The sequence below is a fragment of the Perca flavescens genome, chromosome 23 (genome assembly GCF_004354835.1).
Source record: "Perca flavescens isolate YP-PL-M2 chromosome 23, PFLA_1.0, whole genome shotgun sequence".
NCBI lineage: Eukaryota > Metazoa > Chordata > Actinopteri > Perciformes > Percidae > Perca > Perca flavescens.
In genome coordinates this window covers 18,422,508-18,447,410 of record NC_041353.1, presented here as the reverse complement: position 1 = coordinate 18,447,410, position 24,903 = coordinate 18,422,508, and the positions used below count along the sequence as shown (strand labels likewise).

The following is a 24,903-nucleotide window of genomic DNA, read 5'->3' as shown; positions in this document are numbered from 1 at the left end:
CAATGTGTGCTTGTTCTAGGGATATTTTTTTTCTGACCGATATCCGACCCTCGTTAACCAATCATTAACTGTTAACGGACAAGCAGGCAACGGAGTCCCAGTTCAACCGTCTAGGACGCTCTGACATACTTTCCGCACTCGGCGTCTGCAGACACCTGCCGACTTGTAACCGGTCGTGCAGCCATGGTTTCGCGTGCATTGTCTTGGACACTTGCAGCCACTGTCCTGGAACCCCTTGCACGTCCGCGCGACTCGTAAATGTCCACAGCTGTCCGCAGCGTGTATGTCTGAACCTGTCTCCACCGCTGACAGGTGTCTGCGGTGGAGACAGGTTCAGTCCTCATCGATATAGTGGCGTGTGTCATGTTGCTCTCTGCTGTGAGCTCGGTCCAGCAAAGAGCCACACATTTAGCAGAAAATAAAGCAAGTTGCTAGTGCAAAGTTTGCACTAGCAAGGTAACTAGCAGCTAAGGAATTAAAGACGTGCAATAAACCTTTTTATAAAACTTTTTTATTTTGGATAATATTGTTATTATCAAAACAGTCACACATTTCTTTACCCATACACTTTCACTGCTAAATTGAATGCAGTATAGAGGTGGATGAATAATGTCTTTGTCATTTTTGTTTAGTTTTGCTTGTTTGTTTTGTCAATGTCACCATTATGTGTACCTTTTTACTGTATAGTGAATGAGTGCTGTATGGCTGCTGGTTGTCTCTATGTTAGTCTTATGTCACCTGCCTAGTGACTGAAGATGGAAAGTAGTTATTTTTTATTAATTCTGGCATATTTACATGGTGTTTTTATACAACAATGTTCATAAATATACATGGTCCCTATCAAATAAACCAATAATAAAAAAAAAAGATGATAGTATTAATCGGTCAAAATTATTAATGTCGGTTAACTGTGGTTAATCGCCAGCGGTCTCTCTCTACTCCAGGGGTGTCTTTGACCCTGGTCACCTCGCCAATAGGAGGTTAGAGGCTAAGATGTCCTTAATCTGTCTTCATTGTATCCTGTCTAGAATCCATTTCACCCAGTCAGAAGCTTTCAGTTGGCCAGCAGTGGAGGTTGTGTTTGTGTTTGTTTGTGCATTAACTTGTTCTCATTCCCTGTTTCTGTCTTCTATGTGGCTCACCTTAGAGACACACCTTTAATTAAAACAAATGTTTTGCCAAATGATCCCTGCGGTATTGGATCGATAGCTTTCAATCTATATGTGAATGTTACTATCCTGTCTCTCTCTCTCTGTATCTGTCTTTGTCTTTGTCGGACTCTCGCTGTTGACACAGTCTTGTTACATAACTTCACCAACACATTCCAACATACCACTTTGACAATGTGTTAGTGTTTGTTCTTTAGAATGTGAAACTACTGTAGAAAGCTACTGCAAAACCATTGTAGAATATGCTTACGTGCGTGTTTAGGTTCACTTCTTTGTGTGTGTGTGTGTGTGTGTGTGTGTGGGGCAGCCATTGGCGGGACGGTCCTGTGGTCCCTCCCCTCTCTGTCCACTCTGTTAGCGGCCTTTATCTTCCCAACAATCAGGCTTTATCCCGGGACACTCCTGGTCCCACGGTAGCCCTGGGAGCAGCAGCCCAGTGCGCCTATCCAAACCAAACCAGACATATTTCCTGAGATGTGTTCACTTCTATAACCCACTCAACCCAACACACAGACAGTGCCAAGATTGTGGAGCCGAACATTACAACATGCAATCCAAAATCTAAACGTTGAATGTGAGCAAATTATGTTGGATATTATATATTTCTGCTTGCTTTTACAGTTTGCTAAAAAGAAAAACCCTTTTGTGGACATGTGCTATAAAGTCACTGCAATCATGATTATGTCATTTTGGTCAAAAATGTGGAGGCCAAATAATGTCTTGGCTTTTTTTTTCTTGTTTAAAATGCCACATTTTACATTGCTGATTTGAGTTACACACTCACTTGACTTTACAGTTTGTGGATTTTCTTTTTTTTAGACAATGGTAATACAAGGTACGGGGATAGTATACCTTACAAAGCTAATATGGGAGAGATATATCAGACAACACACAACACGGTAAGAATAATACAAAAAAATTGAAAATAATTAAGAAGTATCCATCCAAAAAAGAAAACATGAATACATTGTGAATGAAGAGCCACACCAGAGTACAAAAGCCGCACTGTGTTAGCATCAGTATCAGAAGTTGCAGAACATGATGTGGTGTTTGATCACAAGAAGCCTCTGGCACTGTGAGATGCTGCGCACAGAGAGGAAAACTGAGAGCATTGATTTCATTGTAGAGGAGCAAGGAGTGTGTGTGATTTGGCATAATGTGTGTGCGTGAACTGTCTGGAACATAAAACTATAGAGGCCCATTCAGGCCTTCCTTTCTCTCTCCTTCCATCAGGAGATAGCAGGGACATTGAACTGTGGCAACAAAAGCAGATTTCCATCAGACAGAGTTTCTGAGAGAGAAAGGCATTGTGTTGAAAGAGGCTTAATGGAAGCACAGCTCAGAGCTTTATTCACACAAACTGTACTCCAGGGTCGGGAGAAACACATATGTGCGCACACACACACACTTACTTACTCACTTCTCCCATATACCAAACACTCATGTTCTTTTGCACTCCAATTGTTGCTCTCAATTTTCTAATGTATAAATAATAGAGGAGAGTGGACAGGGTTTGTTTGTTAAAAAGAAGAGAAAAGAAATTATTTTCTCACATGTAGTTAGTGCCTGTGCAAAGAAGTCTCATGACCCTGATGGACTGACCTGGATCGGCTCCTTGATGCCAAGCACAAATAACTACTAATAAACAAAGATAATATCAATACAATATTTTTAAGGGGACATTTCGTGCAATTACACTATATGTTTTTGTGATATTGTTTTGTTCCGGCTTAGGGTCACATGGTACATGAAAGTATTAGAATCTTCATAGACGTGTCATGCTCTCTATAGAACACACAGGCGTCCACACGTACAAAGGGTTGAATGAACACCTCTCGGATACTGTATTGAGAAAGGAGAACATTGTGCACCACCCATTAAGTCTTCATACATCAGATTGCATTCCAAATTCGACTCATGCAAGCGTTTTATTTTTCCTATATATGTTAATTTAATTTAGCTGAACCCATCTTTTAGTTACTTTGTTTACTTAGATATTTTTGTGGATAAAAGAAAAGGTGTGTAGCTCTATTATCTAGGCAAATACAGGTGTCGGATCGGGACTCTGTATCGTCAAAAATTCAATATTTTAAAAATCACATCGGGATTGGGGGCCAAAAAAACCTGATCACCACATCCCTGAAATCAATTAAGTCATTTCAATGGAGTCAATGCAATCAGCGAGTTTGCTCATAAAGGCGAACAGTTTGCACAGTGCTTTTGTGAAGAGTTCAACTTTGGTCCCTAAATCCCTTGGATTTAAGAGTCCGATTGGACTGTGCAAGGGGGTAAGCGAGCGTCTGGCAAGCGTAGCTCCTATGACGGCATTTTGATGCTAACAAGCACTCACCCCCCATTAGCATCCCATTGACTGCTATTCATTTTGGCGTCACTTTGACAGCGAGTGCTTCTAATATCCTTCACTGGTCCCCGTCCAGAGCAACGGGATCTGTTGGTCCATTCTATATATACTGTCTATGGGACTGTGTCACACAGTCCTGAAGTCATCAAGCTTTCAGGACCTCTTTACTACTTTAACTACAGTATAACTGTGTTTTCAGACAGAACATAAAGATGGCATAAAAAGTCAACGGGTGAAAAAAAGCGAGTTGAGACCACATTCTCCGCAAAGACATTTCCGCGCAAGTTCGAAATGTTTCAACAAGATTTGTCCAGTCTGTCCCCTGCGGTGATGGCAGCTGAAGTTATACTGAAATTAGCCGTCCTTCTCCCCGTCTCATTAAACATGCGAGATGAAAACGCGTTTCAAAACATGCGATCATTTAGAGGGTGCGCTGAGCAACGGTAGCGAATACGTGCTCGCTGATCACTTCAACCAACGAATGACCTGTGTGAGTTAGAGAGCATCGATCTTTGTGGGTGAGGGAGCGACGCGAGCAGGAGCCTGTGGGGGCGTTTAAACTTTTGTCTCGTTCATAAATAGGATTCACCCGTGTGTTTATGTTAGTTGATGGATAGTTGCTAGCTAGCTAGCCAGCTAAACTGGTAAAAAGTCATTCTTCTTCTGTCCAGGTGCATTCCCACCACCCTTTCAGCAGGAGTAAGATCGACCGAGACGCTTTGCAGCCAGATATGTGATCCAGCTAATGGAGACGCAGATATGTGACTACATGTAAATGAAAGTGTCTTAAATCTCACATGGATTTTATCCAGATACAAGAGAATTGAAATGATGAGCGCAGTGGCATTGTTAATTGCAGTTCCCTCATCGGATGCTCCTTGTGTTACCACTGTGCTTTTGGCCTGGACCAATAAGAACAACAAACGCCAATCCCGCAAATAGAAAAGAGAATTTCCTGCCTTTTCCCTTATACCACACTCATCATCTTGTACCATGCTTTCCCTGTCCAAATCTTCTCTTTTTCTCTCTTGCTCAGATCAGTGTTGTCCTCTTCTGTAGTACATGTAAACTAGGGATGAGCGAGCAGGCCTCCCATGGATTAACTGCCAACTGACTCCAAAAGTTGCAGTCAGACTTCCTTATTATGAGATGTGTAAGATCTTCACACAGACGTACACACACACGCCACACACACACACACACACACACACACGCGCACAGTCCCAAGGTTTTCCAAACTAAGCGTATACAAGCAGTCCTGTCCCCAAATCACATCGCCCAATATTCCCCGAAAAAAAAAAAAAAAAGACTACACAACGGCTGCTCCCAAATCTGATTGGTGTTATTTGTAAGTCAGCCTAAATCTCAGAGAAGCTACACACACAAATGGAACAGGGCTTACTAATCCATTTGTAAGGCAATAGGCAGGCAAACAGGCAGGGGAGAGCTTGCCAAGTGTTGTAATCACAACTAAAGATGATGAGCCCACTCCCTTCCTCTACACTCTACAGTACCGTGTGTGTCTGCGTGCGTGCACTTGTGTTCTTTTGTGTGCGTTTGCATGTTTGTCCTACATCGCCTCCTTTACAAAACTGTGACAAGTGCGAGAGAAAATGAATCGGTATCAAGTGGATAATCTACAAAAGTACACTAGGAGCTTTTCCACCTTATGCAAGTCCCCCGCTCATTCATTTTCAGATACCACGCAATCTCTCTGAGAACAACAACAAGCCGGCGATATGAGTTTTGAAAAGGCAGTAATTGTAAGCAGGTTGGGGAATAAATTAGAATGATGACAAAATACAGAGATAAATCCAGCTTAAGAGAGATGTACGCCACTGTTTATTTGATTTCAGCTTTTCTCTCGATCCTGCTCTTTCTCCCTCCCTCATTCCTGATCTTTTTTAGTGGGGTGGAAAAATGGATTTTTGTCAGCGATTTGGCCCTGAAATAGCTTATTGTCTAAGGCAGCCACTGTGCGGGTACAACGTCAACATCACATGTGTGTGCGAATGCGCTCGCCTGTTTCCATGGGGAGTAATGGCCGTGGAAGTGTGCATTGGCTCTGCTGGCACAATGTGCCACTGTGCTCATTGGTTTTAACTGTTGTGTGTGTGTGTGTGTGTGTGTTTGCAGTGTGTGTGTGTACTTCTATAGTCTCTCTTGTTGATATTTATAGATGGAAGAATGTTGGTGTGAAGGGGGTGAGGGTAGGAGGAATGTAGGGAGCAAGAGGGCGTGGGTGAGGGAGAGAAAAGGAGGAGGAATGAAGGAATGAGGAGAGGAAAGGAGTAGAGGATCTGTAAACTAGAATGAGTTAATCTGCCGTGAGCTTTTCTTATTCTGACACTTCCCACTTTTCGTGTCTTTATTTTCCTGCTTACCTCCTTTCACTGTACTTTCTCTCTCTTAACTCACAATTTCATGCACAATGACACACAACACCCAATCATCACACACTCAGTTATCCAGGTAAAACTTGGGATCTATCCGTTTGAGGGTAGAACTGTTTGATATAAGAACTATAAGACAAAAGACTTAAAGGTCCCATGATATGGTGCTCTTTGGATGCTTTTATATAGGCCTTAGTGGTCCCCTAATACTGTATCTGAAGTCTCTTTCCTGAAATTCAGCCATGGTGCAGAATTACAGCCACTAGAGCCAGTCCCACAATGAGCTTTCCTTAGTATGTGCCATTTCTGTGTCTGTGTAGCTATTGAGGAGGAGAGGGGGGGGCAAGGTGGAGGGTGGGGGTGTTGCCACTTTGCTTGTTTGAAAGCCATGATGTCTCTCTCTCTCATGGGTGGGCCAAATTCTCTGGGCGGGCAAAGCAGAGAAAGGGGAGGTAACCTTGCTCCTTATGACCTCATAAGGAGAAGATTCCAGATCGGCTCATCTGAGCTTTCATTTTCTCAAAGGCAGAGCAGGATACCCAGGGCTCGGTTTACACCTATCACCATTTCTAGCCACTGGGGGACCATAGGCAGGCTGGGGAAATGCATATTAATGTTAAAAAACCTCATAAAGTGAAATTGTCATGCCATGGGACCTTTTAAAGAAAGTTGCACCAAGAAAAACCCGGCTTGCTTACAATCTCTTCTTTTTTTTTTCCCAGTTTGCTTTCTAACCTCTATCATCAGGGGTTCTCAACCGTATCACTTTAAGGTCCGCATCTGAATTGTTTTTAAGGTCAGGGGTCTGGAACGATTGTCCATAACAAAAACAATTTATCAACTCACTTAACTTTTAAGCAATATACTGTACATTCAAGTTGAGTACTCGTTTTTCCTGGTCAGCTTCTGTACCGATACTACTACCTGGAATTCGGTACCGGTACCTTTTTTCGGTAGCCTACTTTCTCTCTAATACATTTTTTATTTCAGTTGTAAAAATAAGTCCAGACTGCCGTTAGATGACATAAATATTGTGCTATTAATACATCTTTTGTTCTTCTTTTTGTCCAGGAGTGAGGGGGGCCAGCAGACAGAGGATCTGATTACTTCAGAGACATTTTTCTCTCCAGGTTGACCCGTCAAGTTACTGGTAGGAGCTCCCACTGATCTCCTATTGTCCAATTACTGTGTATGTTACATCCACTGACAGTTCCATCCATCAGTCTGCCACAGTTAGGTTTACAGTTAGTGTTATTTAAAAAAAACCTACTCCAAGGCAGCTAAACACTTTCATACTTTTTTGTTGTTAATTTCTTACACACATTATTTTTCCTTTGTACTGACAGTCAATTATCATACTGGTTAAGATAAATTAATCATAAGCTATGTTTCCATCGACCCGATTTTATCCGAATTAAGTGATATCGAATGAAAAATGCCTTATGGAAACAGTAAAATCCGATTGAATTTCATGAATGTCGACTCAAAGAAAATACGTTCGGTTTCATCGGATTTTCTCTTGATCAATATACGGCTTATGCGATAAACGCTGATGGAAACGTTATTTGCCGAATAAATAATGAATTGCGATTAAGTTTTAGGTCATTTTATGGTTGCAAGCTGCAATAAAACAAAGAAGAAGAAGTTTCAGTTCATTTCCGCCCAGTATTTCCGCTCTGTTTGCACACATGACAGGTGTCAACAAAAACAAATGTAAGTGGACAAAACGAGGAGACGAGATACTTTTTTAATTTAATTTACCAAAGCAAAAATCAAAGAAACGCCATCATTTATCAGGAGCTCGCGAAGGAAATGACCAACAAAGGTTACGACAGGGACATTCTAAAAACGCTTAACGTGAAAAAGCTTAACGTGGTTTAATGTATCTAAACAACGATCAATCATCACCAGATTTATCATGGTCATATCTTGTCATGAACACTTACGCCTGTCGAAAAAACTAAATCGAAATCCAATGATTATAGAAGTTATCTCACATTGTTTTCTTCATCAATGGCCGTATGGCGAGGAAAAAGCTTATCGTGGTTTAATGTACCAAAACAATGATCAATCATCACCAAATTTCTCTCTCATATTACCCATCCTAACCACGGAAAACTGTCAAATAATCTAACCCAATGTCCAATTATTATGGACGTTATCTGACATAAAGCGTTTCTGCTTCAGGGCAGCGGAGCGGCTGGGGGTTGACTCTCCACGGTTCTCATTGGCTTTATAAGTCCTAATGTGAAAAAGCTTAACGTGGTTTAATGCACTTAATCAACGATCATCGATCATCAACGATCATCGATCATCACCAAAAAAATCCTCTTCTATATTGCTCATCATAACCACTTAAAACAGTCAAATCTAACCCAATGTCCAAATATTATAGACGTTATCTGACACATTAACGGTAGATAACTTCTATAATCGTTGGATTTTGATTTTGTTTTTTTGACAGGCTTAAGTGTTCATGACAAGATATGACCATGATAAATCTGGTGATGATTGATCGTTGTTTAGATATTAAACCACGTTAAGCTTTTTCACGTTAAGCGTTTTAGAATGTCCCTTACGACAAGCCGTGGGACGTCCTGCGGAGTAAATGGAAGGCGCTCAAACAGCGATACCCGGCTCAAAAAAGAGAGTTGTCTCGCAGCGGTGCCGGAGGGAAAATATAAGGCAAGTTCCACCTTTATGATTAGCTGGATCAGATCCTCAGCCAAAGGCCCATCGGAGCTTATAGCTTGGCTTCTAATATTAACAACAACAACAACAACTGTCTAGCAAAACTTTGTTCGCAAAAGTTTGCTTGAGTCTTGTGCGATTCAGTGCAAAAATGAAGGGAAACACCTTAAAAAGTCTCAAATCAATTTGATATACCAATTTAATCGCAAAACAGCATGTGACGTCATTATGCACAGGTTCTTATTGGCTTTAAAGCTGTTTGATGGAAACACACTTTCACCAGCTTTATTCGCATGAGTTTTTTTTACCGAACTGCAAATAATTCGATTGAAAAGTGGATGGAAACTTAGCTATAGATACCCACAGTACTGTAGTCTCAGTACTGATCATGCAATGCAGCCATACTAAGTTTCATAATGAGGAAAAGGTTAACTTTATTCCCTTGAAAAGTGCGCTAGAATGTACTAACCAGCTGCCAAACTGATATATTTTGTCTTTTTCCGGTAGCTGGCAAGGCTTTTAACTACACAAGCCACTTATTCTCTGCACGGTCACTTGTTTCTATCTTGAGAACTTTGACTACTCATCTAAAAACTTTGCACAAAAAAAAAATGAATTTGACTGTTGAATTTCTGTAAATGTTGTGACACGTCAGTGACAAACTATCCCGAGGGATGCTCGGCTGCGCTGACGAAAAGCAGTGGACGCTGCTGTGTGGCGAGCATGGCCTGGAGTCAGAGGAGGGCAGCGGTAGCAAACGCAGACCCAACACAAATGACCGTGAAACAGAGGCTCAGCTGATACGGTCTGCACGCTCTCTTGTGCTTGCCTCTTTGTGTGTTTACGTGTGCGGAGAAGTCCAGACAGTGTGTGTCAAGGCAGTGTCATGATCACAGATTGCGGCCTCATCACTGCTCTGCTGAGGAGATTTAGCTGGCACTGGTTACACTGACCGTGGCCCGGGTGTGTGGTAGTGTGTTTGTGCATGCGTAGATGTATGAATGTTTGGAGCAGCCCTGTCAGATCGGCCATGAATCTGCCCACTGCGTGTGTGTCAACCAGGGGTGACCTTTTTCTGTGTGTCACTGGAAGAGGGTGTGTGTGTGTGTGTGTGTGTGTGTCTGTGTCTGTGAGTGTCCTGTGCTGCAGGCAGGGAAAGTCCCTGCCTTCGCTGTGCCAGAGAGTTGGAGGGGACACCCCGTTCATCTGTGTTTGGGTTTGTTTCGTTGTGGGAGTTCTCCGGCAGAGCGAGAAGGGGCTGGTCTTCTGCATCAGTTTCACGTTCAGTTTCTTGTTACCTAGCTAGCTCACACAAGGGGAAAAGACGGATTATCCATCTCCAGAAATGTGATCCCATCTTTCAATCCCATCGCAAAAAAGAAACTGAGCTGCAAAGAAGCAAACCTGATGAAAACATAACCTACAGATATCATGCTGTTTGCAATCACTAGCACAGTGCCCCGTTGAAAATGTGCCCGTTTGGAACGGGCTGATTGCTTGGCCTGTGGTATTGCTGCTTGTAGCGTCCTGCAGAACCGTTGTACCCCAAATTTACTTACAGAAGGCCACTAAAGCACTAAATATGCACCAACATGGTATAGCCTAGGCCTACTACTGACTTACTGTGTACTTCTACTCTAGAGGAAAACATTCTACTACTGCATTTACATGATGTTGCAGATTTAGAATATGGATCTTTTTCTATGGATTTTTCTGTATATTTCTGTGATTTAAAAAAAAAAAAATGTATTTGATTAGGACAATGCACATTAATGAACATTTCTGTAAATGCGCCAGTGTTAGCCAGATCAGTGTCCACTCACGGCACGCTTAGCTAAAGCAATAGCCTATCGAGCCTTGACAAAACAACGTGAGCAAAGCAAAAAGAGCATTATAGAATTGTAGCACCCAATATAAGCACAAATATATTTAATAGATTTTATTGCATCTTCATGCAAGGTCTGTTGCCATGTTTTTGTTGTTGTTGGTATTTGCACCATTGAACGCAAAGCCTTGCTTTACTGTAAATCATAAACATTTTCATAAGAGTAACAGATCCTCCGTGAAGAGCAACACATCTCGCAGAGCATCTCCCTGCAGGAAATATGCTATTCTCCATACGTGCTTGTTAATTAGCTTAGTTCCGTATCCTGCTGCGTGTTTCTTATGGCCAACAGATCCCCGGTCCTCTCTCTCCCAGCTCTGTCCAGAGCTGTGTGAGAGCTAATTGGCAGCTCGCTTGCCTGCCGCGACGGTGATCATGCAAATGCATTGGTGCTTACCAATAACCTTGCCCATCAAAACATTACGACGGCCATTACCCATTGCTGTGCCCAGCCTAACGAACATATGCTCCCCCCACCTCCCAAACAACCTCCCCCCCCCCAATTCCTAAACTCTTATTTATGTGTTTAATTTAATGTGCGAGGGAAGAATTTCCAAAATTAAATTTGGTTTTCGTTGGTGCCTCCAGAGAGTGGCGGCGTTATAATAACATGGTAATTTTTTACACGTCTTTATGAGAAATGAGAAAATTAATTCTTTCTGACAAGCTGTAATTATTGGGCTTGGAACGGTTGCAGCTGAACAGTTTGGGCTGCGGTAGCCTGGCAGTGAGCAGAGAGAGAGAGAGAGAGAGAGAGAGAGAGAGAGGTGGAATAGAAAGACAGAGACATAAAGGAAAGAGAGTGACTTGTACAGCCTGAATCATATACACTCACACACAGGAGGGAGAATGGCAATAATAATGGACAAGAGGTGGTGGAAGGAGAGGGGGATGGAGGAGGAAGAGATTGGAGATAGAAAGGGAGCTGAGGATAGTGCAAGGTTATGGAAGGAGAAGTGAGGAGGGGAACGAAGACAAGGAGACAAGTGGAGAGGAGAGTGGTGTTGGGAAGTAACGGGGAAGAGGGGGATGGAGGTGGAGAAGGAGATTGAAGAAAGGAGAGGAGGGAGAAAAGGAGAAGGGTGGCGGACATCAGGCGACAAGGTTGGATAACCTAAAAGGAAGGAAGATGGAGGAGTAAAAGACAGGAGGAGAGAGGGATAAGAGGAGTAGGGCAATATATGTGATGAAAGAGATTGAAGAAAAGAAGGAGAGCAGAGGAGAGAATAAGAGGATGGAAGGAAAAGAGAGGAGCTGAGGTGAAGGAATTTGAGAAGCCTAGGTTGGATTAAAGGAAAGAAGGGTGAATGGGGGACGGAAAAGGTGAGAGGGAGAAGGTGGAGGAAGAAAATGAAGAAAGGAGTGCTGAGTAGAGGGGGAAGAAGGCTGGTGAAAACAAGATGAAGGGTGGAGGACATAGGATATGAGCAGAGAGGGTCAGCAGAGAAGAGTAGGGCAGAGAACATAGGTTTTATAAAAGGAAGGAGAACAGAGGTGTGGAGGAGAAGATGGGGAGGGCAGAGGACATTTGTGCGTGAGGAAACTTTAGAGTTTCAAGAAAGAAGCGATGTGAGCAAAGAGGATGGAAGGAAAAGAGAAGATGAGGGAGAAGATGAGGAGGGTAAAGGACAACATGTGTGAGGAGACGAGGTTAGATTAGAGGAAACTAGAGGAGAGGAGGAGTCATGCCTCAGTGTGCTACATCAGGTAGGAGTCCCTGTCTCCTTGTGTGATGTCATCAGAGGAGGCTCCTCTCCAGCACCAGCAGCTCCTTATGTGTCGAGGTTACAACACATTAATATTCGGTGTACAACCAGCCTGGCCACGCTCCAGGCCTACTTAGTCTCTCTCTCTCTCTCTCTCTCTCTCTCTCTCTCTCTCTCTCTCTCTCTCTCTCACGCACGCACAGACACACACATACACACAGCACCAGCATCTGCTCACACTTACAGAGCTTCTTCCTCTGTGCTCCATCAAGCACAGGCATGCGTTACATATATATATATACATAAGCCTCTGAGCGCACACACACACACACACACACACACACACACACTCACTCACTCACTCACTCACTCACTCACTCACTCACTCACTCACTCACTCACTCACTCACTCACTCACTCACAGCTTCCTCTTCTTTGCCCTGTCATGTGCTGAATATGGAACGATATTGATATTATGCGCCCATATTGTGGTTTCTCTTCAGTCATTCACCCAGGAGGCTGCTGTAAAAGCACTCTTACAGTTGTTTGGTGTCTCATTTAACGACACACTTATGGTGTGTGTCCGTGTGTGTATCTGTGTGTGTGTGTGTGCGCATGCATGCTCAGCCAAGAGGCCATTTGTTTCCCCAGCCTTAAAATGAGAACCAGTGTTTCTCTCTGAACGTGTGTGTGTGTGTGTGTGTGTGTGTGTGTGTGTGTGTGTGAGCATTGGGGCTTAGAGGTCATAATGATAAAAGATGTTTTTTTTTGTACAAAAACATCAAAATGTAGAAATGCCATGTTGAAATGTCATGTTGTGTGTTTCTAAGTTAAAAAGATCTTAACACTCTAAATCTCTTTCTCTTCTAAATCTTTGACAGATTTTAATTGAGCTCCGCATGTGTGAAAGGTTATGTCTGTTTTAAAGCATTCATGTGATAGTGAGACTGTGTGTGTGTGTGTGTGTGTGTGTGTGTGTGTGTGTGTGTGTGTGTGTGTGTGTGTGTGTGTGTGTGTGTGTGTGTGAGTTCGAGTTCTTCCAGAAAGCCTTCCCGTTCATTTGTTGAGCGTGTTCCATTTTGTCCTGTGCTGTTAAATGTTTCATCCTAGCAAAGGCATGATGGGACCCCCTGGGGATGAGGCATCTGCCCGCCCGGCCACACGCTGAATTATACATGACAGCACAGGACAGTGTGTGTGACTGTGTGTGTGTGTGTGACTGTGTGTGTGTGAGCGAGAGAGAGAGAGCATTTGTAGGTGTCATTGAGTGAAGTGTCCACTTTGTTGCGTGACTAGATCAGATCTGCACTGAGCTTTCTTCAGTTGTATATTGTCTGGCAGGTGCTCTCTGTGTGTCCAAGTGGCTGCATTATGTAGTATTAAGGGTTTCAATAGTATAAATTCTAATTCTAAAATCAGTTGACCAAGGCCAAACCTGCTGTATCTCAGCACTGTTTTGTGCTAGAGCTATAGCTGCTAAAAGCCTTTCTCATAAAGGGGAAAACCATTTGTTCTGGATTATCGTAATTTTCGTGGGTGTGTCTTAAGCATCTTCTGCTCAGTGGCGCTACTGTTGGACAGGCTATTGGGGAACATTAGTTTACCTTGCCAAACAATACTTTACTTAACATATAAGGCAGCCAAAAATGGGAGAACATCCATTTTAATTATTGAAAATTGTCCCACAGATCATGAACCAAACCAGAGATAGTCACATTATATATTTATTTATACAGCCCGATAACACAAATGTGCTTCAGGGGGCTTTACAATCTGTTCAGCATACAAGAAACAAAACAAAAAAAACTTTAATGGGGGAAAAATGGAAGAAACTTCAGCAGGAAGAGCAACAAGGGCGTCATCCCTCTCCCAGGACGGTCAGACATGCAATATGATGTCATATGTACAGAATAGACCAACATAAGAAAATTACAGTATTGACACCCACAAAACTATAGAATACTGTAGAATGTATATGAAGAAAATGGATGCAGGAGGACATTGGTTTTTAAACATCTTCATATGCCACCAAATTTTCTAGCGATTTCTCTTACCTTTCGCCACGTCACAGTACCAGCTTATCCCTTTCCATGCTAACTTCTTACGAGAAAACAGATATGGAATGGCTAAGTTCGCTATCTACACTTGTGGTCCTCACACATTAAAATCTATTTGTGTATTCAGACATTTTTGGGCATATTTTGGCCGGTAAAAGTCCAGCCACAATGACAAATGTGATGATATTTTGTATACACACCCCAAAAAAACAAAGAGAACCTTGTGTCTTGTGAAAGGTTAAATAATTGACCCTCTCCGTGTGTGTGTGTGTGTGTGTGTGTGTGTGTGTGTGTTCGGCATCTGAGGTCTTGCTACTGTGGCTAATGAAAGCCCCATCTCCTCATGCAAATGAGGCTGCTGTTAACCCCAATCAGAGAGGTCGCTGAGTGTGCATCAATCCCACATCTCCCTTAGTGCTACGCAGACAGCACACAATGGTTCCCACCCCTCCATAGGCCCACAGGTAATTACTGGGAGCCAGAAAGGGAGAGGGCCAGGGGAGCCTGGGTCTCAGGCAGGTTTGTGCGGCTGCCTTTTTTTAATGTCATTTATGGGAAACACGGAGTTGGTTTGCATGTCGGGTCAAGTGCAAGTGCTGTCTCCTACCACACCCCTTCGTCCAAAACATGCAAAGATACACAGCATCCCAGCGTGACAGGTAATTACAGCGTGAGAGTGGCTGCGCTGTATGTAAGATTGGGAGGTCAGGGCTGCTGTCTGCTCCCTGTTGGCCACAGAGCGTCACCTCTCTCACTGCATCCACAATAGCTCCATTAGCACCGCGTTTGCCCGTCCTTCCATCTTTTTCCATCATTTCCGTCATTTAACCGCCTTATGTTCAGCCTGTTGTTTGAACAGCAATGCGAGATGTCAATGAAATGACCGTAAAATCACCACGCAGCATTGACCGTTTTCTCCCACTTAATACCAACCTTCACATCGCTTCACATCACCAGTGGCTGTCAAGTTGACTGTAAAAGTGAGCAGTGTGTATGAATTTTGTTCATTTCATTTTGCCGTACAACCCCCATCTGGGAAGCCCCTAAAAATGCACGGTAACTCAAACTTGACTTTCTGGATCGATTGTAGGGCTGCTCGATTATGGACAAAATCATAATCACGATTATTTGGGTCAATATTGAAATTACGATTATTTAACACGATTACTCATTGAGTTTTGGAAAGATATTGCATTTATTGAACCTAAAAAACAGTGGACAAAGTAAAACAAATCAACAGTGAAAACACCTTGAAGTGTGAAATTTCCCTTAATACTTTTTCCATTTGAACACTTTTGTTTTCATTCAGAACACAAGACAAAATAAGAGTTTACTTTCAAAACGTGATGTGCAAAATAATAGTTTTTCTCGATTATTCTGTTTTTGTGATCATGAGGAGCCAAAACCGTAATCACGATTTAAAATTCCAATTAATTGCACAGCCCTAATTGATTGTCACTTCTCACCTGTGCCTGAACGAACGCAGCCCTCCACATTGTTTTAATGCAGGGCGGATTTCGGTGTGAACACCCACTAAAGAGGAGGGTGTCACATACATATTTTAAAGCCCCCTTAAGGACGATTTTTGCTGTGATTTTGAAATATAGAAAAAGAAATATTTGACTTGGCCTGGATGAAAATGTTTTCCACAACCAACATAATTCCTTGAAATTACGTAATGCTCAAATGCTCCGTCTAAATTGTTTGGTTACAGACAGCACACGATGTGGTTGTACCGTATACATACATAGGATACATCAGTGTGTTGCTATGTGACTTCTCCCTTTTGACTTTAATGTTAATATCAGTTTTCAGTCAATTGCCTTGGATATTAAGGGATAACCGATAACCAACAAGGTGAGGCCTTTGACTCCTGCCCTATGGTCTGGGCCACGCTCTCTTCTCATTAGTATTCATTGTCTACACTCTAAATATATATTCTCTCACACATCTCTTTTCCCTCTCCACTTAACTCCAGGCATGATATGTGTGTGAGTATCCTTTTCTATATGTTTGTATTTGTGTGTGTGTGTGTGTGTGTGTGTGTGTGTGTGTGTGTGTGTGTGTTTGTACAGGTTGGACTGTGTATACCACTGTATGCGATGCAATACGATTGCTTTCCACTGAAGAGCACTTGACCGTCAAAAATACATCATAGCAGTCTTGTGGGGCAATAATAGGCACCTTAACACCATCACGCGCTCAACCCTGTGGGCAGTTGACTTCTGCTTAAATGTGATTGGAAGTGAACAATTTTTCTGTGGTTTGAATAACAATGCCAAGGCCTGTTCCCCTCCTTGTCTCGCAGTAAACCAGTTAGAGGCCTCCAGTAGACTCTGTATTCGATCCATTTTGAACGATTAGGTTTGCCAAGCCAAATTAGGTTTGTGGATCATCAGCCTTTGTGAATTTGCTCTCCTATTAACTTGTTTCTGTGCAGAGGCATTCTGAGATGTTTGTCTCTGTGTGGAACGGTGAATTCCACAGACCCATTCATTAGCAGAAAGAGAACATTTTTTACTGTTCATGGTTCTTTTCTTCTTTACAAGTAGTCCATATGATATGTGACTTAGTAAATGAGACATCTGTGTATGCTTTACAAAGACGGCGCCAGCTCTTTATTAGAATTAAGCTTGCTCTCATAACAGCTGCTCTGAATTGGCGATAAAATGGTACGAAAGTCATACATTTCTCCAAACAAAATACATGTATTAGGCCAGAAATACTTTCACTTGATAGCCATATGAGCCAGTCACAAAGTAGGAAACAGTTTAATTTCCATTTCAAGAACACATCGTATACACTACACACCATCAAACAAAACACATCTTATCCTACTGTAGCGCCACAAGTCCAATCAATGAGTGTGTGTGAGACGCTAACATCTAGCTAGGTTAGTATTGAGTTGAACAATTTACACTTTTATTGCCTCACAGCAACCACAACAGCCACGTGTCCTGTAGCGAACACTCCTCCGACTTTTAAGGAGTTGAGATCAAACAGTTCAGTTCTTGTCCTGTGTGTACACTACTACACCTACTGCTACCCGGGTAGAGCTTGAGGTTTATATGTGTTCTTACTTATCTGTGTTCCAAATGAGTGCCCAAGCAAGTCAGATGTCCTCTGTGGGCAGGTCCCACGGTAGGCCACACCGCATCCACAACTGTCCACAGTCTAGCTGAGCTTGGCTCGCCATCTCAATTGTTTCTCCAATCCTACAGTATGCGATCTCTCCAGACAGAACTTTACTTTATCTCGCTTTCACAGCTGGAGATTCATCAATAGCTTGTCTGCACGTCCAGCACGCAGCTTGATATCTCAACAGCAGAATACATATTTTACCGCGAGCACGGCTCTTTTTCTTTTTTTTTTTTTATCAGATGCGCAGACAGTGCATTACGCTCCGTGTGCAAACACTTAACAGCAACAGCCCTAAATGACCAACAGGATTTTAGTAGCCCTGTATTTCACGTTGGTTACACCAGCAAAACAAAAGGTCACAGTCTTATAGATGAAATATAACAAATATGTAGCAAGCCCACAAAACAAATGAGCGCACCCGTTATATCTTAATATCTTGTTAAATTGATTAGAAACTTTGATTCAAACATACATTCATCTTCATACACAGTTCATCTCTATTAAGCACGTCTTTCTCCTGTCCTTAACTAACTGAAACTAAAACGGTTTGATCAAAAGAATTTGATTTTGACCTCAATATTACATTATTTTTTAATTCCTTTGCCCTTTTTTTTATGTAAGGAAATAAACACTTTGATGCAGCTATTGTGCGTATTGTTTTTCCACTTTTCAAAAGAGTATTAAGAGTTTTTTTTATTTTATTTATGAGAACAGCGTGGAAGCTTTAAGCCTTAGGGTAGATGCTTCCCTCGGTAGTAGCTGACTGACATCTGAGAGCCAGAGTCGCTAGAAGACTGACTGTCAGCGCCTGTGGTGCGCTACCGAATGGAGCACAGCCAACCGACGTTGATACAAGAAGCTCTCCTGCTTTTTCAGCAAGCCCACATAGCGTTGGTTATGTAGTGTTAGCAATTTAACCCGTCTGTTTCTTTACAACATTCAACATGGTCTCCAGGACCAAGACAAAAACAAAAGTTGTATAAAGTGTTTTGTGGCTCCGGAGGGAGCTGCATGATATCTGATGTAGCATTGCCTCGTGTAATGTCACTTGAGTCAGCGGCTGAAGACTACAAGTTTGAAAAAAGAAAATAAAATAAATCCTGCCGAAGGTGGGTTCTGTACCATAACAAACCACTTCCTGTTGAACTATACATTCTCCCTCCAAAACAAAAGCGGTGGGAGGAAAAGGAGTAGAGCATTGAACAGAGAAGATGAGAAGGTGCCTATTTAGATGAGAGAGAGAGAGAGAGAGAGAGAGAGAGAGAGAGAGAGAGAGAGAGAGAACGAGAACGGGCCCCAGAACGGCCTGGGTGAGCCGGGGTTTCATTATCCCCCATCCCTCTGTGATGAGGGAGAAGAAAGGCGGACGTGAGAGAAAGGAAGAGAAAGAACAGAACAGAGGAGGGGAAGAAGAAAAGAAAGAGGCGTTTGATAGAGCTGTGTGGAGACCGTGTGTGAATGAGCCAGTGAAGGGCAGCCATTGTCTTGCTGCGACCTCAATTTGGTACTGTACGCTCCTCTTTTTACTGCGCTGTCTCGAGCCACAATGCCTCCTTTCTCCTCCGCTCTACTCCCTCTCTCTCTTAAAGAAATAGGGGGATTAGGGCCCACTGAGGGGAACTGCGTGTCTAGATTGCCAACTATCATGACTCCTCGCAATGGGACGAGAAGGCAGCGGGATATTCCAGCAACATTCGTCAATTGTTTGTGCAGTTCACTTTTTGATTTCCCTCTTTCTCTTCTTTTTTTTCCTCATTCACTTTTGTCTGTTATTATTCTCATGGGCTAGTGTAGCACGTATAGAAAAAGTGGAATGTGAAAGTGGTATAGGAATGCAATGTATTTTTAAGCTAAGGAGGGGAGGTGCAGGAGCAAAAAGAAAGAGGGGAAAAAAAAAAAAAAAAAAAACAGAGAGGGACAGTGAGAAGGAGAGTGCAGCTGTACTTCCTGTTTACCCAGGCCTGGTTTGAGACAGATGGAAGGAACAGGGGCTGCATTCATCTCTTCTTGTCTACCTCCGCTGACCCCCTCCCTCCTCCTGCCTCATTCTCCTTCAATTCTTTACCTTTTCCTCTTTCCTTGCAGCTCTCTCTCTCTCTTTCTCTCTCCTCCCCCCCCCCCCCCCCCCCGTCTCTTGCTGATAAACTGTATTGAACTCAGGAGGATGAGCTAGATTAGGCGGCGTGTAGCGCTACTTGGTAGGCATGGGTTTAGTACCGGGACTGATTTGGAAGCAGAAATTATTATTTAATGTTCGGACTGACAGCTGTTATCATAGATAGGGGGCGCCGATATGACGCGGGAAGAGATACATAGACAAAGAAGAAACGGAGAGATGTAAGTAGGAGAATGACGGATAAGAGGAACTTTTTAAGCAATTTGCTTAACTTCCTCCCAGTGCAATTGAGCTATTACGAAGTTCCACCCCCCCCATCCTTCATTTTTTTTTCCTGTACCACAACATGGAACACACACATACACACACACACACTGCACAACTCCATTGGAGAACTCCACGAAGTTTGGGTTTGCTTTGATGGCGAGTAAACTAACAAACTGAACGCCAAAACAGACCTTGAAGGCTCACAGAGAGAGAGAGAGAGAGAGAGAGAGAGAGAGAGAGAGAGAGAGAGAGAGAGAGAAAATCCCAGTTGTTTGTTCCCTGAACTTCCTTTGTGCAGTCGGACATCAGACTGAGACACAGCGAAAGATGCACCAGATTAAAAGGGTTGTTTCTGTTGCCGCTATAGTCCCTATTGTACAGAGCGGCGGCTAAAGACAAGGCCACAGTCAACTCATCACACATGCATTTATGCACAAACCCACACCCACACACAGATGCAAACAGGTCTCCTTATACATGCACAGATACGGTGTCAAAATGTCGGCCCGACGCGGCGGGACCCCTTTCATCTGCGTGCTCTGTTTGTTGCGTTGACGGTCCGTCTGTTTGCAGTCAATCATTAGGCGGCCGTAGAAAACTGGCTGAATGTCACTAAAAGAAATTCTTCTTCCAACCAATTCTTCTCTAATGCCCTTAACTTTGAAACTCTGTCTGTGGACTTTTTTTTTTTTTTTTTTTAACGAGTATGATAAATAGAATACAACTCCACACTGTTTTTATTTTTGGTTTTCGTTTCTGTTGCTACTTTGAGGCTCTGTGTACATGCTGGGCTTTGATATAAGTTTGATACATATTCCCATGTAGATGGATAACTTTTGTTTCATTCAAACTGCTATTGTAGACGTTGACAAAGGGAGAAATGGCCGTGCACCAATCATTTTTCATTCTGTTATTTAAAACTTTCAGTGAAATGCTTTTTTCGTCGGCCGCGGTCTCCAACGGCCCCTTGCGCTCGTCGTAAACGACGGACCTTGTTGTCTCTCAAATTGCGTGCGACGTGCTTGTTTATTGTGTGCTTTAGAATTCAAATGATTTGTGGTTAATTCTTTTGAGAGCAGCGAGGTGTTGTGGTGAGCGAGGGCCCCGCCCTTGAACCGTAGGAACCCGGCTGCATCTCGGCGAGCGCACTCCCCGCTGAAGAGTCTTTGAGCAAGACACTGAATCCCATGTTGTTCTGATCACCCAAAGGAGGAATTTCACATTCGCTCGCCGCTCTCCACTGGGAGGTCAATGTACAGGGTCATCTTTAGAAAGGCCCCTGTGAAAGAATGGTAGGGCTTCGTTGGTTTGCTCAAGGACACTGCATCCACCACAAGCAAAAGAATCCAACCTGCGCCCCTTGAAAAAACATTTTGTTGTTTCACACAAGAAGGAAACCGTCCTGCAACTTTGTGGTCCTTCTCATTAGGGAGGTTATAGGTCACTTCTCATAACAAGCATGTACACTTTGTTGTTCAACTACTCTCAAACAAATCCTGGGACCTTCTGGGTGAAATGTAAATGGCTGCTGTCTTTTGACAACTTTCTATCTCCAAAACTTCATCCGAGTTAAGAAAAGGCAACTCCTTTTTCAAATGGGTCTTCGTTCTTTTGAAAGAGTTACGTTTGTACGGGTTTCCAGGGCTCCACGGTCACAGGAACAAGCAAAATCCATTAGTCTAAATGAAAATCGCAACAGTATTATACAGGCGAGAGTTTTGGGATTGCGTTCCTAATTAAACTGTTGCTAAATAGCAGTTAAATGCTCTTAATTCCCCAAACAAATCATCCTCTGAAAGAATTCCCTTCACATTTTGAAACGATCCTTTTTCAGTTTGATGCATTCCCAAACCCTCCTTTGGACCTTCAATTACCTTACATTTTTATTACACATGTAAACTCACCATCCTTGATGGTGTCCTTTGTTAAGCACTGCCTGCTTTTGGGCTAAAAAAAAATAAAAAAAATAAAACGTAATGAAGATTGAAGATTAAACAACAGGAATGAGCCATTATTTTTGTCAGGGAATTAAAGTACCATCAATCTCACTTAATCGCCTTCCTAATATCTCCTCAGACGCCAGCAGAAAGCTGTTTCGCAGCTCAAGGTTAGCATGCTTTGTTCTGTTGAAGCAAAGGGAGAGCGGAAAGGGATAAGCACAGCAAAATGGACGTATGAAGCTTCTCTGGCATGCTTTGGGATCTGTCTGCCGAGTGGACACCGATGCTGGTGAGAGGGCAGGGCCAGGAGGTTGATGTAGAAGAGAAATGGCAGCTATTGTTGGGTCTGTAATTATCTCTGTCTGCTTATTCGCCCGCTCATTTCCTGTACAGACAGAGACAGGGACTGAGGGGTGAATGTGCCTTTGGTTTTTGCTGCTGTAGCCTTGTAACAGGTGGTACAGTTTGTCCTTCATGACCAACAGAAGCTGCTCTGCTACTATGTGCAACTGCATGCACTAATTGATGCATCATGGCAAACAATGACCAAATCACACATGTTATAAAGGCCTTTTATACTGTAGTTACCTAATTTATGTGTCACATAAATACATGATTATCACACACGCAAAACAGAATGTAATTGTATTCATGACAGGACACACACAGCAAGCAACAGCTGTTTCAGAGTGTGCAGGAATAACTGGCACAAAGGAGGGACACATTAAGCTGTTTGTGTATTTGTCTGAACTTCTGCAGGTATAGTTTAAAGGTGCTCTAAGGGATGTGGCGCGTTTTTTAGGCTACAACTTTTTTCGTCACATACAGCAAACATCTCCTCACTATCCGCTAGCTGCCTGTCCCCTGAACACACTGTAAAATAAATCGGAAAATCGAGCCAACTCTATCTTCAAGGGGACGTGGATGTCTGTATTGAATTTTGTTACAATGCGATAAGTGAAAACTTTATCCTATTGCTAGTTTTTACTCAATACGCAGTAAGAGTAAAAACTCTTGTTCCATGTGCAATAACTGGGCTTAATTTGTACATGTAATGTAGAATTTTTTGTAGAGACTGTGTTGTAAAAGTGTGTTGTATAAATTGTACGTACAGGACACATTTTTGTACTTCATGTCTTTGCACTGTTGTCTTTTTGTTCATTTGTAAGTTGTTTGTACATCACCAGTATCTTATCTTAGAGGGTCAGCCTCTTCACCACGATTAACTTAAGTATTACCTTTAGCCAGAGATCTTCAATAGGGGGTCCGGGACCTCTAGGGGGTCCTCAGCGTCACTGCAGGGGGGCCTCCAAATTATTTTTTCAAAAATTCAAATGTCTTAACATGAGTCCAACATATTATTAGCAAATATACAGTAAATCCCCACTGATGATAGGCTTACTGGCCTACAGGTAAAGTAATCACTAAGACCATCCACGGATACAGTTAATCCTAAGGATTCACTGTGCCACATGTATGTGTAACATTAAAACATGATTTATAAAATCATGCCAACAATGATTAGGCTATTTTAATAGCTTAGTATTATATGCAAAAAAGGTATGTACAAAGGCTTTAGGCTGCCCTACACGTTATTGTAGGCCCAGTGTAATATGCAACTTCATTTTATACAATATATGTAGTAGGGGGTCCCTGCTCCAACTCTCTTTCAGTTAAGGGGCCCTTGGCTTAAAACCCATTGAAGATTTAAGCAGTTGACAGACATCTGTAGAGTAACTCTGACACAAATATGAGCCAGTCAGACACCATAGTCAACTTTGATGGTGTTTACATGAGCCGGCAATGGTGATAGGTCTGACTGAAACCTGTGATTCTCCAGTATAAGAACCACTTTCCCTCCGCAGAGGGAGCTCATGTAACCACGGAAACCATCATCTATAAAGCCGCATAAAAGAAGCAAAGTGAAAATGGATGGGGATTGAGTGCTCCAGTTGACTACCATTGATTTACTGCTTGAGAGGGAGAGAACGACAGTGAGGGTGATGTGGGCAGGGGTTAGATTGAGTGTTTCTATGCTCAGTCCATTTCCACTGACCAATATCTTTCCCCTCAGACTCTCGTACTCACTTTTAGACTTGCACAGTTACAGACAGGTGTGTGCTAGCACACAGGTAAAATGACGTCTATTGCTAAACAACACTAAACTTGTGTGCCCACAATGTCTGTCGTCGCACTGTTGCTGTAATTGCTGTTGTCTAGCATGGAATCTTTTGCCCACAATTTTTGCCATGATTCTCTTCAGTCTGATGAACCACTCATCAGCTGCTTCTCTACAGTGAGAATACCTTCCAATACAGTTCTTTAGGGCCACTGTAAATAGTTTGAAGAAACAAAAATTAGCTATTAGCAGCTCCTATTTGCAGTGTACCTATAGATCTACAGACATACTGTATATCACTCATTACTTTGATTGTTTTTGAAGTTCTGGAGTTATATAAGGAGCTTATGATTTTCTCATGATTTCTAAGCTTATTTGTGAAAATGTATTCACAATGGACAGCCGGAAAATATAAGTCAGACCAAATTTAAAAATATCTCTGTCATGTTTGTGTGAGCAGATTGGACTGAGGTATGACTCTTAAGTAGAAATACGATTGTTATGCTAATTTGGGGCGTTGATAATTTTAATGTGTTTTTAAAAAGCCTCCATGAGCTGTGTGTCACCGCCTTTGCTGTTCCCCTCCCCGGAAAGCCTGCATCACTAGTGGCATTACAGGTTTGTAGTAACATGCACACTGCATGTACCCAGGCAAACAGTGCATCGTTGCCTGCCTGTGTCAAAGTTTCACCATATTCTCATTACACTGTAATACATTCAGCGAGTTGAATAAGTTATGAATCTGCGGAATGTATGATGTGCAAAGAACAAATTCCAATGCAAATCATCATCACGTTTTGGTGAAAAGCCCCATCAACATCAGTTGAATATTCCCCATGATTATGCTAAATCAAATCAGTTGGATATCCTGTCTAGCTTCTTATGCGTTTTCTAGATACACAATATTATCTTCCTTCTTTGTGTCACATTTTAAACTATCTAGTCTTGTATTAGTTGTGTCTGGAACACTACTAACTTTTTTTTTTTTTTGTGTTTTTTTTTTGTTTTCTGTTTGTCTGCCGCTGTAAGGTCACTGTAAATTTCTGTACCTGAACTA

At 42.5% G+C, this 24,903-nt stretch overlaps 1 protein-coding gene across 3 annotated transcripts in view; it reads left to right on the top strand.

The window, feature by feature from the left end:
- sox5 (SRY-box transcription factor 5) overlaps positions 1–24,903 on the top strand; it is a 247,941-nt gene that overhangs the window by 103,130 nt on the left and 119,908 nt on the right. For all 3 annotated transcript variants that reach the window (XM_028570609.1, XM_028570608.1, XM_028570607.1), the window contains one exon: positions 6,996–7,074. The gene's annotated coding sequence lies outside the window, so the exon portion shown is untranslated. The remainder of the gene's footprint in view (positions 1–6,995; positions 7,075–24,903) is intronic.